We start from the raw sequence: 7305 nt of genomic DNA on the forward strand, positions 1-7305 counted from the left end.
GGGAGGGGAGCTGGCCCAAGGCCTCAGGCCCATTAGCAGTGAGCTGGCCTAGGACAGACAGCCTGGCGATGTGTGCCTGAAATGCTGTTCCTGCTGTGGATAGAGAACTGGGAGAAGAGAGTGGCACCTTTCAGCACTCAAACTGGAAGGAACTTTGGAGATTACCTGGCTTGCCCATCACCCACCCAAGATCACTCTGGAAACTCTGGTCCCTGAGTCCTAGTTCAGGGTCATTCCATCACTCCCTGGCCAAATGGATGGGGAGGAGAGTTACCAGCTCTGGCCACCGGTGTATTTCCTGGGAGGCATTTGAAGGCTGGTGCCTGGACGTGTGAGGAGAAACCTCATTGTGAGAAGCCCAGACCCCATTTCACACACCTGAGTGGAGCAGAGCCCACTGTGGGGGTGCAGGTGATTAACTGCTATGCCAACTTCCTCAGCAGGGTTGGCCCAGATGGTCACATTTTGAAGGCTTTAAGGTTCTTAAGTCTCTTCAGAGCAGGCCAGTGCAAGAGCCTGGGAGAGAGTGGGGATTAGTGCACACAAATGGTGTGACCGAACCACAAGGCCAGGCAACCCTGAAATGAATCTTTTGCATCTTGGAAGAGGGGGCACCAGGTGGGGAAGATGGGAGGACCCGGCCAACAGAGGAGGACACAGGGTGGGAGGGGAGAACTGGAGGAAGGAGCGGGGCCCACCACCCGTCCCACGCTGCAGTCAGTCAGTCTCACCACAGGGGTTTTGGGAGACCTGCCTGGGTGCCAATGAACACTAAGACTAAAACAGGCCTCAGGGGCACAGGGGAGCTGGGCAAGGCCTCATTAGGAGGGAAGCAGAGTCCTGCTGTCCTCAGAACAAAGCAGCAAGCATCGGGTAGGGAACTTTAGGGCTGCAAGTGCTCCTCATGGTTTATACTGCAGAGTTGAATATCTTCTCTAACAATTTTACAATGAGTATGTTATTTTACTATTGGAACAACAACAACAACAACAAAAAAAAAAAACTTAGAGGTTTGCTGGGCGCAGTGGCGCATGCCTGTAATCCCAGCAGCTTTGAAGGCTGAGGAGGAGAATTGCAAGTTCAAAGCCAGCCTCAGCAAAAGCCAGGTACTAAGCAACTCAGAAAGACCCTGTCTCTAAATAAAATACAAAAGAGGGCTGGGGATGTGGCTAAGTGGTTAAGCGTCCCTGGGTTCAATCCCTGGTACCAAAATTTAGATCTAAAGTTTGATACATCAACAGGGAGATGGGGCTGACTCCCCCAGCCAAAAAAAAGAAAAAAGAGCAAACAGGATCTTGGACATTATCAGAGGTGTGGCCTCAACCACACTTCATGTGCCTCTGCTTTGAGCTGGTCCCCAGAGTCGGCAAGTGGTAGGGAAAGGGCTTTGGCCTTCATCAGGAGACAAGGCTTGCCTAGCCCTCTCCCACTATCTGGGTGACTTTGGACAAGTGACAACCTCTCAGTTTCCTCATCTATAAAATGAGGTGGATCCTAAGTTCGAAAGACCCTCTCTGCTCTGAAGCTTCTAGGCGCCTATCTCGGTAAAGCACAAGAAGAAGCCCCCTGACAGACTGCTTCAGAGATGTGGACAACAGAAGCTGGGAGGTATCATGAGGGGAGGAAGGCCACCAAAAGGCCACCAGCCCAGGAGGCAGGAAAAATTTGTCCATTTGGCTTCCCACAAGGCAGAACCCTGGGTGAGCAAGAGTTAGAGGGGCATTGACCAGGTCTTAGAGGGCAAAGGACCTTACTGAGCCCCACACAGCTTGACCCTGGGAGGGAGGATCTGGCACCATCTTCAGAGCCTGAGAAACCACTGAGAAGAATCTCTGAGTTCTCAATTCTAGGACCACACAGGCTGGAAAAATGATCCCCAACTCTTCCACCTATGAAATTTTATAAGGTCCGGCCAAAGTGCCACGGCCATGACCTTCAGGTCCAAAGGGCATTCCCACAAAGGCAGATCTGGTGGGAATGCTGGTGAACAGACCAGGTATGAGAGAAAGCCCAGAGAAGGGTGAGAGCAGGTGCAGGCTGTGCAAGCTCTGGGTTTGGGGTTATGATGGCCTGGCTTGTTGTGGGAAGGGGCTCCCTTTCCTATACTCTGGGTCCAGCCCCTGAGGCAATGGCTGCCACTTGACCCAGGATGTCCCACTCTCACGTCCAAAACCAACCCGCTTCCTTCGTGCCCCCTGACAGCCCCTTCCTCGTCCTGAAGTCTGTCTGACGCCCACCATCCTTCGGCAGTGAGGCTCCTTGGGCACCTCTGGCCCATCCTGGTGCTCTTGCTCTGCCTCCCTGTGTCCTCTAGGCCTGAAGATCTCCGGGGCAGTGTCTGCGGGCTGCAGGCTCCTGGCATGTGGGCAAGTGGCTGCCAGCAGGAGGGTAGGCTGAGTCAGGTGTGGAGATCGGGTTGGGCAAAGGAGGAACGTTGAAGTAGGTCTCCCTGGCTGTTCCCTGAGCGTAAGAGCTGGGAGGCAAGTGGCTGTTCCATGTGTTCCTGACTTCTTCTCACTGAATACAGTTGTCCCTGCTAGCCTCAGGGGATGCACTGCAATCCCCCAGTGGATCCCTGAACCACAAAGAGTACTGAACCCCATGTACACTGCTTTTTTTCTATCACAGAGACCTATGATGAAGTTTATAAATGAGGCACAGTTAGAGATTAACAGCAGCTAACAATCAAATATAACAATTACAACAGCATACTGTGATAATGTGTGCATGTGCACTCTCTCTCTCAAAATATGGAATTTTCCGTTTAGTATTTTAAGACTGTGACTGACCTTGGGCAACTGAGACCATGGATAAGCGGGACTGCTGTAAAATGGTGCATATGCTCCTTCTTCATTCTTTTAAAATAGAATAAAACAAAATCAGGAATCTTAAAATGTACTCAGGTGTGGGGGGGTGGGGGAGCCAGGTCACTGTCACTGTGCAAAACCTCAAATGCAGGCTGCTTACCTGTGTTCAGACTCCCTCCTGTCTGAGGACTTGAGGGGCATTGACACGCCACCTCCCACCTAGAGAGGACACCATGGCAGGTGAGTGTCACTGAATGTCCAGGCTGTTAGGTAACTCCACCTGTTAGTGTCACAGCGGCATGTCCCATCCCATAGAACAGCATTTAGGGTGTAGGTCCTAGGGCACCGAGAGAGGCCACATATCACTTATTAAAAACCTAAGAGTCCTCAGAGTTAGGTTTTGCTTTAGGCACACATGTAAACATTCCTGTCACCACAGCTAATCATCCCTTGCATTTATTGAGCTCCTACTACACGCGGGCAGTTTCGAGCTAGGCTTCCCTATGATGTCATCGCTAATCCTCACAACAACCTAAGGAGGTAGTTATTATTGTGCCTATTTTTAGACAAAGAAATTGAGGCTCAGGAAGATTAACCATCCTGTTTAAGGTCACACAACGCTAGCAAACAATGAAGCCAGATTGATCAGAGGTCTGCTGGACTCCAGAGGTTGGGCTTTTGACTATGGAATGAGAGATCTGCATTTGTTCTCTGGACACTGAGCACCTACAATATGCCAGGTGCTCTGTGGAGGTTTTTTGGGTGCCAGACTGAACAAAGTGACCTTGTTCCAGAAGTTCACATGGGTATGGGAACAAACATGGCCCCAGCCAATGCAGGACACACCAGCAGAGAGAACAGAAACAGCTGGCTCCTCCTGGGACCCAGAACTGACCCTGCTACAGACTCCAGCCTAGAACAGAAATCTCTAAAGTTCCAAATGTCATCCCATGATGACAGACATGAGGAAAAGGGTGTGTTGAATGGAATCTCCTTGAAACTTCCAACAACCCTGAGGTGTCGGTACTGTTACTGTCTCTTTATAGACAGGGACAGTCTCCGACATCACATTGTCTTCCCCAAAGTGTGGAAATAGAAGAAAGGAGAGTGGACACCCCAAGGCTCCACTATAGGGCAAAGCCAAGGCCTCACAGGGGACCAGGTGCTAGTCTGGCTCCTGCCACAGAATGCCAGGTGTGTTTGTTCCCCCTAAAGTTGCAGCTACACTGTCTTTTAAACACTCCAAACCTGGAGAAGAGGCAAGAGAGCAGAGAGAAGCTGCTCAGGTGATCCAGAGTGGGGTGGGACATTCCAAAGCCACCAGAGACATGGACTCCAATACCAACCCTCATCATACCCGACCTCCACCCTACAGCCCCAGTTTTCTAGTCTTGTAAGAAACTCATGCTGTCCTCACCTCCGCTGCCCGGCCAGTCCAGCCGGCTCCCGCCTGGCCCCCTCCCTGTCGCCTCCACCTCTGGGGACTCCAGGTAACAGGCCTGGGCGCCTCCCCCTCCCCACGCACAGCAGCGGATGAGTTGCTGAAGAGACCAGGAGAACTGGAAGGACTTGAGTCCCTTCTGCCCGCGGCACAAATAACCTGCCAGTGGTAATAACAGGGCAAAGGAGCGGACTCACCTGGGACTGGGGAGGAGGAGGGCGGGCTGCTGCCGGCAGCCTGTGGCCGTGTGCCCACCGCTAAGGGCTTTGCTCAGAAACTTGAGGGTCTCTGTTCTTGCCATGACACTGCTCATGCTAAAATTCCCATGTCTCTGCTCTTCCACTGTTCTCCCAGAGTTCTAGGGGGTTCACATCGGGGTTTTCTGAAACAGGGGCTCTAGGGTGCAACCTACCCCCCAGGCAGCAAGATCCTGTCAGAGGGAGCGGGAGGAGATGAAGGTTCTGGAAGTCAGAATAGAAAGGTTGAGACTACACTCATGGGGTCTGGAATTTCTTTCCTTCTTTTGTCTTTTTTTTGATACTAGGGATTGAACCCAGGGGCGCTTACCACTTAGCCACATCCCCAATGCTTTTTATTTTGAGACAGAGTCATGCTAAATTGCTTAGGGCCTAAGTTGCCGAGGCTGCCCTTGAATTTGTGATCCTTCTGCCTCAGCCTCCTGAGTGTTGAAGCTACAGGCATGTACCACTATGCCCAGAGGGATTTGGAATCCAGCCTGGGTAATTCAAGTGAGACCCTGTCTCAAAACAGAAAAGAGCTGGGCATGGTGGCACTAGCCTGTAATCCCAACCAATTGAGACAGAAGGATCTCAAGTTTAAGAACACTCTGGGCAATTTACCGAGACCTTGTCTCAAATAAAGGAATGGGTGGCTGAGGATATAGCTCAGTTGGTAGAGTACTTGCCTTGCATGCACAAGGGCCTGGGTTCAATTTAACACCATAAACAAATAAAAAGGGCTGAGGATGTAACCCAGCAGTAGTACTCCTGGGGTTCAATCACTAGTATCACAAAAGGAGGGGAAAAAAAAGAATGCATGAACTAGGGTTAATCTGTCAAAGAAAAGGGGGAAAGGAAAAACCCAAACACTCATGGTCCAGGTTGGAAGAGTAGGGGTGACGGGGACAACACACACACAGATGCAAAGTGGGTCACTAAGAGGTAATGCTAACATGTGTCTTTGCCATATGAAGAGCTCTTGAGCAGAGCAAGGTGGCAGTTGAGTAAAATGCTTCAGTGGTGGGGGGAGGGAAATAGAGTTCTTACACATCCACAAGAAAAATAAAACACACACCACAGAAACTGACAAATTAGTATTAGATATTCATAAAAAACTTTAAGTGATAAAAATCATATAAAAAATACTCAAATTCTTTAATAATCAAATAAATGAAAATTAGATACAATTTACCTATAAATAGAAATCTATAATAAAACAGGTTGCTATAATATTGAAAAAGTAGGAGCAACCTAAATATTTGATTTTAAAGTACATTAAAATTTAAAATATATACTCACTGAATATGATGTTATAAAAACATTTCAGGAAAATGCTGGTAATATATTAAGTTAATATGAAAGTTTCCAAACAGCATCATGGGATGGGTACATGCACCATTTTTGTAAACAAAGTAAGTTCATGTGTACATCATACAAGTAATGGAAGACGACATGCCACCATTTTTACAATGCTGTTATTGCTGATGTCAGGACTATGTTTTTTATTCTATTCTGCATTTTTATTCTATTCTATTCTATTCTGCATTTTATCTATATTTTAAACTTCTCTGTATATTTTTTCTATATTTTTAACATCTCTATAGAATATAAAAATGTTTTCATATTGCTTTTGCAGGGTAAAGGAAGTTTATTGGTGAATCTGAAGGGTCCTCAGTCAGGAAAACTCATTTTCTTTACCTGTATGCTGCTGAGAAGTAGCTTCTTCTTCTATTGGATGGTCTCAGAAGTGAGGTGAGATGGGGGTGGTTGGGTATGTAGCTCAGAGGCAGACTGTTTAGCTAGCATTTACCAGGCCCTGGGTGCAGTCCCCAGCACCACACACACACATACACACACACACACATACACACACACACACAAAGTATAAAGAAGTGAGGGGAGATGGGGATGATGGGAGAAAGGCTAAGGGGACAAATCATCTGAGGGAAGATCCCCAGGAAGGGAATCCTGACCCTAGTGTTACTTTAAAATCTAGGGGAGGGGGCATGACATGGAAAACACAAAGGACCTGGAGTCAGGGTCTGCAAGTTTGAATCTGAGGTCAACCAGTTGGCCCTAAGGAAAATACCTTTCTGAGAGTCAATGTCTTTAAAATAAAATAACAGTGACGCAGGATTACTGTGAGGATTAAATAAGATTATGAGTTGCTTTGGAAAGTATAAATCCCTAAACAAATGTTGGATATAATAGTTAATAACATTCATTTATGATTTAACTTGGGCAAGAAAGTGGACCAGCTGCTGTGGGTGAGTTTACATGGGCTGTTGAGGGCATTGGACATGCTGGAGGCAGGAGACAGTTTTCCCAAATGGTTCAGACAAACTTTGGTTTGCTGATCCATAGAAATAGAATATAAAAATAAACCTACTCTGAGCTCAGAAGAAGGCTTTTGGCTACCTTCTGATTATTCTCTGAGGAAAGAGTATAAAGCTCCTGTTAAGCTAGGCACACACCTGTAATCCCAGCAATTTAGGAGGCTGAGGCAGGAGGATCACAAGTTAGAGGCCAGCTTCAGGAATTTAGCAAGATCCTGTCTCAAAATGAAAAAATAAAAAGGGCTGGGAGCGTAGGAACTCAGTGGTAGAGCTTCCCTAGGTTCAATCCCTAATACCAAAACAAAGAAACACAAATATAAACAAATAAAGCCCAAGAAATTCCTGGTTAGTCACGTGTTGGTCACTGGAAGGAGAAAACAGTACAAAATACAGAGACCTGTGACCTCCCTCACCTGCACTTGTTTACTGATGTTTTGGCAAAATGCCTGAGGGCTGAGTTGGGTGGACCAAGGATGCCAAAG

This window comes from Callospermophilus lateralis, chromosome 2 (genome assembly GCF_048772815.1).
Source record: "Callospermophilus lateralis isolate mCalLat2 chromosome 2, mCalLat2.hap1, whole genome shotgun sequence".
Lineage (NCBI taxonomy): Eukaryota > Metazoa > Chordata > Mammalia > Rodentia > Sciuridae > Callospermophilus > Callospermophilus lateralis.